This window comes from Parambassis ranga, chromosome 4 (genome assembly GCF_900634625.1).
Source record: "Parambassis ranga chromosome 4, fParRan2.1, whole genome shotgun sequence".
NCBI lineage: Eukaryota > Metazoa > Chordata > Actinopteri > Ambassidae > Parambassis > Parambassis ranga.
The window spans coordinates 3,375,347-3,387,743 of record NC_041025.1 but is presented as its reverse complement, the minus strand read 5'-3'; positions in this window follow the sequence as shown (position 1 = coordinate 3,387,743).

Below are 12,397 nucleotides of genomic sequence, written 5' to 3'. Positions count from 1 at the left end.
CTTTTTTTACAAGGCTTCTGACGAAAGTGTGACATTAACCAATCAGGAATTATTGCCATAAGGAACAAACAATGATTGATCCTTGGATGACAGATTCTCACTGACTGTGTGAAGTCTGGAACCCATGGATATGACTGAATGCTAAGGTTCCTTCCCTGAGATGCTTTGTGTTTGTCTTTACTGCAGCTGCATTCAGCTCCCACTTGTGTGTGGACTGACATGGACAGTTGTTTGCCTTGAGGAACTCTGTGGTAGATGTTGCTGTATATTTTGGTTTATTGTCCATTTGCAATATGAAGCAGCATCCTGCAAGTTTTGCAGCATTTGTCCGAATCTATACACTCCTGGTTCTATCATCAATCCCACCATCAATAAACAGCAGTGACCTGTTCCATTGGCAGACATACATGCCAATGCCATAACACTGCCTCCACCATGTCTGGCTGAAGATGCACTGTGCTTTGGATCATGAACTGGGCCTTTGTAGCTGTTTTCTCTCTAATCTGGTCTTTGAGTTTTTGACTATGATTGGTGGTTTGCACCTTGATGTGAAGCCTCTGTATTTACATCCATAAAGCCATCTCTGACTGTACACTTTGACAGTGACACACCCTGCTCCTCCAGAGTCCTTACCAAGATGTTGTGACTTGTATCTGCTTGATTAGTTAGTAATGAGGGAACAGGACACACCTAGCCATGCAACTGCTCATCAGTCATTTGTTCCATAATGTATGATCCACCAACAATGTGTGTGTGTTTGACCTGACTTTACTCACATCTTCAGGGTTTGTTTCATTTTAAATTACTCAATGTGGTGGTGGTGTACAGAGGACAAATGCCATTGTTCCAGTATTTATGAACCTGGCTATAATCCACTACAGGTGGAATTGTAGCATCTTTGATGCTGTATAAAGAGTCATAGGAAAGCTAGGGAACCCTTTTCACCTCCCTGAGTCTGTGGTTAGTTGAAGTGGTCTATTTTGAACTACCGCCACCATCACACCTGTTTAATGAAGTAAGCAAAAACAATGTAAAAAATATTATGGTGTTTGTAGGCTACATAAGATATTTGTTACTGGTTGTCTGACTGCTGCTCCACTCCCACCTGGTCATTTCTTGCTGTCTCCTGTCTGAGCCCAAAACAGACTTTAAAGGTTCTTGTTAATAAATCATATGGTGAAGGAGCAGCTTCTACCTGGCCGGGTCACAGAACTGTCATGATGTTGGGATAAAAGAAAAATAGTAATAAGAAAAACATGTTTTTGTGTTTATTTGTTTTAATTCACAGCTGTATCTCAACGTGTAAAGGTGCTTGGCACTGCCATTGACCTGCCATCTGGAGGCCTCGTTTGGCCTGGTTATAGATGAAAGTCACCCCTTCATTTGAAAAATATCTGCAACACAGTTGCACACAGGTACAGTACTGGTTGCGTCAGCATTTGTTTAAGCTTTGATCACACTGAGATGACAAAGGCAGTCTGTCAGATTTCTGTCTATCATTGCAATTTTATGTGGTGGTGGTTCTGGCTAATTATCCTAAGCAAGCTTTTCTACACTTCCTGTTACAGATCACAGACCATATTTGACATGTTTGCATGCAAGAGCGGCTCGAGTGACCACATGTAACACAAAACACAAGTTAACCTTGTTGTACATGTGAGGCTATTGAGATGACACATGCCAACAGAAAGACTAAGTTACTCTTATGCATACAAGTGGCCTGAAGATGACATATGACAGTTGTCCTTGTGCACATGAGAAAAAAAAAAAAACTGAGCTACACATGCTTGAGGAACCAGATGATTCATGCACACAGTTGAGACAAAAAAATAATCTTTCACTCTAAGTACCACTTGTGTTGAACATACACATTTCACTGGCGGATAATAACCAACATTGTGAATGACCTTTGAGTGTACCGAGGAAACAAACACATGGACTGTTCACATAAATAGGAAGACAGAACATAGTGGTGGCCTGTTGGCTACCTACCACCATTTCTCCTTTATATGTTAGGTTTAGAACAATACCTTCTTTGCCCCCCATTTACTTAAGACTTCTGCAACGTCTGTTCAGAGCTTATGCGTTACAGAGGTGCAGTAGATGTCTGAGCATGAAAAAAAAAGCCAAATCAATTATGAAATTCATTCACTGCCTCATAACTGCATCCATTCGATCCAATAATTACAAATCAAAGTAGGTTGTTTAATAGCAAGGGGCATATTTTGCATAGAAAATAAAATGCCTGATACAACAGCTCCTGTGTTTGACCTTCACAGTGCTCCAACAGGAAACAAACAGTTCTGGAACAATGCCATTGGTATGCTGGGACAAAGAGACCTGTCAAACACACTCACTAATATCACATGTGGACACATGCAACCACTGCTGTTTATATATTGAGGGTGCATGAAGGCTTGCGGGCAACAGAGTTGTCTTTTATCTTTTAGCTGCAAAAAAAAAAAAAAAAACTGACAGGTCATCTGCTGTATCTGCTACCTTTCACTGCTGTTCACCTCTCATTCATAAATTAGCACAACACTAGTAGAGGAGGGAGGATATCCTGAGTGTAATCAGGGCATATAGAGACAACAAGTGGGAGAATATTTCCCCAAACAGTCTTCCTCACCAATCATTTCATTTGACACGACCTTGTCAGTTGCCGCAGTTACAGAGCATGAAGCGCGCTGTCAATCACAGCTTTTCCCACCTCCCCTCTCCCTGCCATGGAGAAGCACCGACAGGCCAGAGGGAAGCTTTTGTAAAGGCCACAAATTATTTATAATTCCACATAAATTATACATTAAAACAACCTCCAAGTTACCATTCATTGTATATTTTTTATGTGCATGAATAAAACACAGATTATCCAATAACCTCTCCGCCCTGATGGATCTCCTGGTGTTCTTAGGTAATGGAAGATATATTAGGCACCACAAGGGACAAATAAGAAAATAAAAAGCAAACCAGAGTGTAATGAAATGATTGAGTGTCTCCATGGAGACAGGGTTCACATTTCATGGTTAGCAAATGAGGTGCAATCATATGCTTGTAGGAAGCCGACAATCTATCCCATGTGTGGGAGTGTGAAAGTGCAAACTTATTCCATATTTATTTATTATTTTATTACACGATGTGAGCATTATGCAATTAAATCAATTAAAAATACTGAAGGGGTCAGTTTAAGATACACTAAAAACACATGTCTATACTATTCTAACTATTCAACTGAAAAACATGTAGCACAATTATGCTTGTAAAACCCCCTTACATTTTTTACTCTTTGTTTTTCAGTTGTTGTTTTTTTTAAATAAATCTGCAAAAATGTCAACAATTCTGTGTTTTTCTGTCAATATGGGGTTGTGTGTACTTAAATGAGGAAAAAATAAACTTAAGTGATTTTAGCAAATGGCTGCAATATAACAGAGTGAAAAAAGGGGGTCTGAATACTATCCGTACCCACTGTATGTCATTTTTCAATGTATCTCATTTCATGTAAGCTATTTTGATATTCATAGATTTTATATGATCGTGTTGTTGCTGTTGAATCGTTGACGTTAGTAGTATCACATTGTGAGTTCAACGGTCATGTGGCGTCCATTCACTCATATGTATAACATTTTATTCAACTTTGTAGCCATTGGATTCTATCGATGCTCAAGGTAACAATGCAAGGCAACTCATTCATACATGACAGTGCAACATAGCAATAGCTACAGAGCAACAGTAAACTGCTGCAGAGGGGGATAAACCAATGGACGAATGCATGAAAAGTAGATGAAAATACACTAAGACCTCTGACGGAGGTCTGGAATCAGGCTTTATCCAGATGGGTGGCACACAAAACATTACCAGCACCACTGCTGCTGTGTGATTCTGCAGCATTTAGCAAATTTAACCAGTTCAATCAGTGTTCTGCAGAATCCTGACTCACATCTGAAGAATCAGACTAACTATTACACATATTATAGCTGTACTCTAACAGACATTTCAATACATTATGTAATAGATGTGACATGAGAGAGAAGTACACGATGATTTGAGCTGCTACAAATTGAGGCTCTTGTGCTAACTGCAATTTTCATTATGGACAAATCTTCGCAGGGATATTAAAATTTGACTTTGCTGATTTAATGTATATTGAATATATCTTATGGGCAACTGCATATTCTCCTATGCTTTCATCCAAACGTTGAAATACAGCTGTCATGTGTCTGTCTGCAGAGAGACAGAAACAGCTTATTGGAATCCATTTAGCAGCACAGCCAAAAGGTAGTTCATTTCTGCATAAAATATAACCTGGGTCTCACATCCATAACCACAGCACCAACATCTGCACGGCGCCATGTAGCTGTGAGAGTTTGTTACAGGCTGCAGGGCCATCAGAGAAAAAACCTTTATTTTTATAGTGTTCATGAATTAAAGATGGCTTCCCCTGGGGTGATGAGGGAGAGCAGAGGCTTTATGGATCTCTCTCCTCCTCTCTTCCGCATTAAATCTCCTGAATACCACAGGCCATGTCTCAGGATGTTAGACACGGAAAACAATAACAGCCAAACATTCTTATCTATCAGTTTTTTTTTCTTTGCATGTCTTTCTCTCAATACCAGTTTTTTTCCTTGTTTTCTCCCTTGGTTCCTGCCCTCGCTCTCATTCATGCCGTGTTCTCGGCTCTGAAAGTTTGAGGCAGTCCATTAAAAACTGCATTACCCACAAGTCAACAGGTTATGCAGTCCATTACGGCTGAAGGTCAGCTTTTCTCTTTCTGTGGCGGGTGGATTTTGGAAAAGAGAACATGGATGGGTGATATAATGAACACATTGTTCAGGAAGCAGCAAAAACACACTCTGAACTATAAAAAACAAACAAACAAACACATCCTTCATCCTTTATGTTTTTTTTTTGGAGGGGGGGGGGGGTTCTCTGACAGTCACAAACTACCACAGATGTATTTATTATTTACATTTACAAAGATTGTCGATTATTGTTTATGCCAAAATGTCATAGAAAATATAGGTGATTGTACAGGTAAAAAAAAAGATTCTTAAACATAAACAACAATCAAATCAACAAATTGTTAAGATTGTAAAAATAAGAATGTGCTGTCTAAAGATTATATATGTTTAAGGATTCTTTGATCGATGCATAAAGTCTTTACTGCCATTGACTGATCATGGCTGCACATGGTAAGGGTGGATGACAAACACGAAGACTATGCTGATGCTGGGGAAGTAATAGAATTCATTATTCACCAGCTGGACGGACCTGGGAAACTACATGGCTACATGTGGCTGCACAACAAGTGCTTAAAGAATGGCATTTGTGAGAACAAGGAAGGTGTTTGTTTATTGTAGCAGCTCTGGACCCTGATGCTTCCGCCATCAGTCATTATCTATCTATGTTAACTATCTTGTAGCCATGCATGATTGTTATTATTTATTGTTTTTGTTATTAATCCAATGTCACCAGAGAGGCACGTAGAGACCAACAACATCTGAGCTTAGTTTTTTCTCTCTATATGGATTTGAGCATATTTAAGCCAACTCTTCTTGTGCTGGTTCAGCAGTGGTCAACGTTTTGAAGGACCGGCGATCTCAAGCACACCAAATGTAGCCAGTGAAAGCATTGGTTAGTTGCATCATTTGTGCTAGAGACAACACATTTGCAAAATGTGAAAGAATACCATGAAAACACCAAACCTATTATTGAGTAAGTAATTCACTCATTGTATTGGTCTTTAAAAAAAAACATCACAAAATAATCTTTTATCTTATCTAATCTTTTAATGCTGTCCTCTTCCTGATGTCCTTCAAATATTGCCTCTTTATTACACCTACCTCTGCTTATTGCTCAAAGCCTGAAATAACTTCTTGTTTAGGAAGTTATTTACTCAGTCATCTAATTAAGGTGATGTTTAGGAACAAATACCTAAGAAAATTGCATCCATACACTATCCACCATGTCAGTCAAACCCTTTTTTTTTGCTGGAGAAGGATGTACAGCCGGGTGCTGTACACTCTCTACTTCTAAAGAAAATGATTTAGCCTAAAGTTATTGTCTTGCTTGTTGATGAAGATTCTCAGTCATCCAGGTCATAATATGTAGAGAAGATTGAAGCAAGGCGTCTGGACTTGTAGAGTTTTCTTGAAGACGCCTTGCTTCGATCTTCTCTACTTATTGTCTTGCTCTACAACTAAAGAATGGAGTGAAATAGACAGGAGATAGTTAATGTTGAGGACCCAAACCAGGAACTAAAGCTGAAGCTAGCAGCTAGTGATTATGCACAATCAGCTAAATGTTACATGTCTGATGTGGACAATGGTACCCACACACACTCACCCACACACACAGACACACACACAGCAACCATGTCCGAAATCCATTAACATTTCTCATGTGCCCTGGAAGCTCCAAAAACAACCACTTATATGACTGTCTGTATTTTACCAAGTGATCGGAAAACATGAACAACTCTTTTACAGCACACACTAAATTCAAAAATAATGGTCAAACAAGATCTACCCCCTCATTTGCTTGAATAAACTTCTGCCATGTTTTTGGTTTTGGTCATTTGTCTTTAAAAATGTAGAGCTGGTGACAGCTATCGACAGCACCTATGAATAGCCAGCTGTTAGCATACCATATTCCAGCATATTCCTGCTAATTATCTGGCATCGTTGCTAATCATGCCAGGTACTGCATGAGGTATTTAGACATTAAATTATGCTTGATGAAGTCTTTGGTGTAAAACAAAACAAAAACAACAACATGAAATTCCAAATGCATAAGAGCACATATGCACATGTTAAACTATGGCTGACTTTTTCAACAGGTGCAATGATGCAATCCTCTTATCTTGAGCCCCTCTAGATGACATCTCCTAAGGCTAATATACAGTAATTATAAATCTGTGTACACATAAGCATTTTTTACCATCTGTTTCTGACATGTGCCACCAGCCTCCTGTGCTTTCAATCCTTTTCTTCTGACAATGGCATCATGCATGGCCAAAGGGGGCACACACACACACACACACACACACACACACACAAACACATGGAGTAAACACCTCCATCTCTCAACCCCAAACACCTCTCCTGTTTGATCTCTCCCATCCGTCCCCCCTGTTTAATCCCTGCTTCTCCCGTGGCCTCCACCAAATGAAATGCAAATAGCCCAGCATAACCTGGGGCGTCATTTATCTAAATTAGAGCACTGAGTGTGGATCCCCATGGGGCGCCCATATGCTAGCGCAGTTAGCGTCATTAGCTTCATTAGCCCATGTCAGACCATTAATTACACATCAAGCCTATCAGTTAGCTGGGGCTGAGAGTTCCATCTACTCTGGACGTCAGTGAGCTGGGAAGAAATTGAAGCAATCAGTAATGCTGGAAAAAAATACTGTTTCTCAGCATCTTTTGACCATGTGTGAATCCTTTTGGGAGGAGATGTCATTATAAAATGTGGTGCTGTGCACAACATCATAAGACACAATAATTAATTGGTAAAAAATACAAAACCAAACCAGAGCCTTTTTTCAGACATATGAGAACCTACAGTAAGCACCATCCAGGAGCAGATGGGACCGGCACATAACAATGGAACAAACCTTTAATCTTGCAGGTCAGTCCAATATTAATATCAATGTCTGAGTGAATGCTGCCAGTCTAACACACTGATGAAGCCAGCAATATTTTCAAGTATAAAAATTATGTATTTAAAATTAACAGTGAGTAAGCCTGAGGAACATATTCAACCACCATTTGGAACTCCTTTGATTTCATTTTGAAGATTTTTTATTTCTTTTTTTAAAAGACAGAAAAGTGTTTGAAGTGGAAACATAGAATTTGGAGTGGAAACTATTAAGAATGTTTCAGATATTTTAAATTTTCTGAAAACATGCACAATTAGAAAAATTATTTCCCTTTGATCTGATGTGCTAAGTATTATGAACAGAATCAAAGCACCTATGTAAATACTGATTCATATTCTACTGCACTATATACAGTCCTAACACACCCCATTCAGTTTTCCTAACACTCCTAGCACTGCTGGAGACAAATGGTGTGGAATGTACTGTTATTATGTATGGTTGTCACTGTAGCTCATGTGGTGTCATGCTGTATTGTGTTTGATTCTTATCCCATCCACATGCCAATGGTCCCTTGAGCAAGGCACTGTGGAAAGGCAAGGTGGAATATTATCATTTAACTTACTGGACAACGATGGTTTGAATAAAAATTGGGCCACAATCTATGAAATGGCACATACACACACACACACACAGCAGGAGATGTTAGTTTAGTATACAGTATAGTATTTTCTTAACCTTTATTGTCAGTTGACTGATGATGAAGCCACTAAAAAGTGCCAAAAACTGCAGTTCCTCAAGAGGCCACTAGAGGCTGGCTCTAAAAGTCGGCCTCCATGTTAACCTCTTGAAAAACATGTCGACGAAGATTCTCAGTAATCCAGGTCATTTCCATTCAAGTGCCTGAGGTGAAGCAACTGGACTTGTAAAGTTTCTTGACGATGTTTCGCTGCTCCTCCAAGCAGCTTTGTCACTTCTTCAGACTCAGCTGAAATCTAAAGAGTCAAAAAGCAAATGGATTGCTACAATTCCCAGAAACCAGTGGAATCCAGCAGCTGAAACAGCAGTCTGACATACAGTACCTGACACCACTTTGGTTAAATGCTGTATTGACAAGTCGTCTGTTAAACTGTAAATAAATATAAATGGAAATAAATGTCCATTACTAGTAACTTCTACTCTGTTGGACAGTGTGTACTGTGCTTCTGAGTTCAATTCTGTGTCTCATTTTCTAAGTGTCTTTCAGGTTATGAAGTTTGCAGATGATTATTATGAGACAATTATCTACTGGATGCATTATCCTGGAACTACAGGCTGACTGAGAGCCCACTTTGTATGATACTTAAAAGTAGGTTAGCCTTTTAGACACCACTTAGGGTATGTTCATACTGACAAGAGCCATCTGGCAAAACAGCACAGGGGTCTGTGTTTTTGTGTGATTGTACTGCTGAGGAGAAGATGAACCAGATAATTTAGAAGCTTGTCAGACAAAATGGCTCTACATAGAGTCTGGAGATGAAGGACTGAACAATTCTGTCTTGATATATTCATCATAAATTTGTCATTTGTCCTTTATGTTATGTTTTTGTTTATGTTCACTGGCTTTAATAATCAGGAACCATGGTTTAGCAAACCTCAAAGTTTGTACTTTAAACGTAAATATTCTAACTAGACAAACTAACAAAGCAAAAGAGCTTTGACTGTCATAATACTTGAAAGGCCACCTCAGGGCAAAAAAGCCCCCTTGTTGGTCTGCTGGCAGCATTTTGACTGATTAGCTGGCAAAATGTCTGGCTGAGAAAGCCAGAACTGTAATCTAAGAGAGGGGCATGATGGCTAATGGTTTTAAGATCTTGCATGCCGTATGAAACTGCAAAGACTCAATTGATACCTACCCTGTTCTGTAATAGTATTAGTCAACAGAAACAAATCTATTTTCTGATTGACATGTTTAGTGCAGCTCTAAAAACATGAGTGTATGACAGGGGTGGAAAAAGATCTTTCTCAGTTTGAAAGCCAAGCCAAAGAACGATCCATTCTTTCAACGACTGTTGCCATAGTTTTTCAAATGCATTGTGGGGCACTTTAAGTACCCAGAGAACATTGTACCCACCTAGACAGTGTGATGTGTCTCTAATAATAAACCATGGGTGACTCCTGTGCTGAAAGCCCTGCTGAACCAGAAGATGAGTACTTTTAGGTCAGGACAAAGAGGAGCTGAGGAAGGTGCAGAAACAACCTTAAAGGAAAATCAAAGAAGGCAAGGACAGCTACAGGAGGAATGCGAAGGGGCAACTACAACAGAAGAATGTAAGGGAGGTCTGGCCTGAACTGGGAGACCAAGATTGGGCAAATAAACTAAATCTGTCTGCAACCGAACTCCACCACACCCAGCTCCACCCAGCCCCAGTCATCCTCCGGAGGCTACAGGTCCAGACAGCATCTGCTCTAGACTGCTCAGGGTCCATGCAGACCAGCTCTTTCAGGTCATACTGTACATTTCAACCTGAGCCTCAGACTGGAGAATGTTCCTTTCCCGAGGAAAACATCCTGTGTGGTTCCAGTCTCAAGGATGATACAAGCCATAGCCTAACCACTTCAGCCCTAAGCTGGACCCCCTGCAGTTTGCATACTAGACAGGTATTGGAGTGGATGATTCTGTCATCTACTTAATGGACAGATCCCTGCTGCACTTTGAGGAGCCTGAAAGTGAAACTGAAAGCCTGTGAAAGTCTTTTTTTTTTCAACCATCACTGCTCAGGAGAAAGCTGGTAGGAATGGGGGTGGACAGCAAGCTGACTGCATTTACTATTGACTACCTCAACAACAAACCACAGAAGGTTAGTCTTTAAGTCTGTGTGTCTGATCAGGTAGGTAGAGATGCAGCACAGGACGGTGCTCTCTCCTTCTTTGATCACTCTCTACACATCGGATTTCCACAACGACTCAACAGCTGCCACATCCAATGGTTTTCTGATGATACAGCCATTGTTGGATGTGTAAGAGAATCATCTGGAATATAGAAAGGTGGTTAAGGATTCCATTGACTGGTGTGACATTGACAATCACCTTCACACCAATGCTACCGAGACGAAGGAGATGGTGATTGACTTAAAAAAGATCTCTCAGACTCCACCACTGAACATCCAGGGACTTGCCATCAAGAGAGTGGATGTGTACAGGTACCTGGGTGTTCACATCAACAATACACTGATGGACAGGTCAGACAACACATGGGTGCTGTACAAGAAGGGCTACAGTCGCCTCCACCTCTTGAGCAGACTAAAGTCCTTTAGTGTGTGTTGACACTACTAAAGACTATGTATGACACCATAGTTGCATCAGCAACTTCCTCTGCAGTGGTCTGCTGGAGTAGCAGTAACTGGCCAAGAGGGCTAGCTCTGTCCTGAGCTGTCACCTGGACTCAGCAGACTCAGTGGGTGAGAAAGTAATGTTAGCCAAGTTGTCAAGCATCCAGAACAACCTTTGTCAGACTGCTGGACTCTCAGTGCAAAAAGGAACGTTACCGGAGGTCCTTTGTCCCAACAGTGGCCAGACTGTATAAAAACATAGGAATGACGCTGTGTTCTCTTCCTCCTTCCACCCCATACGACCATCTATATTTTAAATATTGCTTTACTCTATAGTATTATATTTTAACCATGTATGTCACTAATGACACTAATGTAAAAATAAAAACAGTGCTGTTCCTTGTGTACAATATTATAACTAAGAGTATAATACACATACTGGAGTTGTTAGTTTTTTATTTCATGATTTCATGACCTTACCTTATTTATACCTTGTTTCTAGTTTCTTATTATTTCTTATTATTGTATCTTATCTTAACTATAGTGTCATTTGTTTCCCTTATATCAGACACCAAAGCAAAAAAAAAATGGTCAAACTCCAATATAATAGAAGTAAAAGGTGCTCTGCTTGTGTTGCTTAAAGCAGAGTGCCATTTACTTTAATTATGTCAGAGTGCCAAGCAGATGGTCAGCGGTTCCATCTTTTGAAAGTCTCACAAACAAAATGAGATGGACAAACAGCATTACAGACCATAGAAAATGTAACCATTTGATTTTCGGGTGAACTATCTGCTTAATGTAGCAAAAATCCCCTCAACACTATCACTTTGAGTTCTGAAGTTGTTTTTGTTACTGAAGTTTTACCATGGAGTGTTGACAATTGGCAAGGTGTTCTGTTCATTGCTGTGGTCACTGCGCCCAAGTATTTCCATTTTAACTCCATCTGCCCACAGCACAGATGCTGCTTTGTAAACTCTGACTTTTGTGTTGGCTAGTTTGCCTTTTTATGGCTTTCTAGCTGTGGGGGGATTGTGATTCCCTCGCTGCATACCACAGATGTGTTCTTTTTGTTTACCAAGATAACCACAGCAACTGCCATTGAAAAAAAACTGCAAGTAGCACTCCCTTTTTTCATAGGCATCAGTTATGTTCATTTTCAGATCAGCTGTCACTGGTTTAGAGGACTCCACGGTTGTTGTTTCACATTATGAGTGTAATGTATTGGATGTTGTGCCTTGATATCCTGTGAGGAACACCCACACCTTCACAAAAAGTGTCATGAGAAAATCAGAAAGACAAATGAGGTTGTTTTGCTCCTCCACCCCTGTTATGATGAACTTCTACTTTGTTGAAAGTCACACCTTCTCTCAAGCCCTCTGTACACAAAAACACAATTAGCTCTAAATATAGCACGGCTCATGCTGCTCAACGGCTAATGCACATCACTCATTATCACCTGCCAGTGTCACAGCGCACACACACACACACACACAGA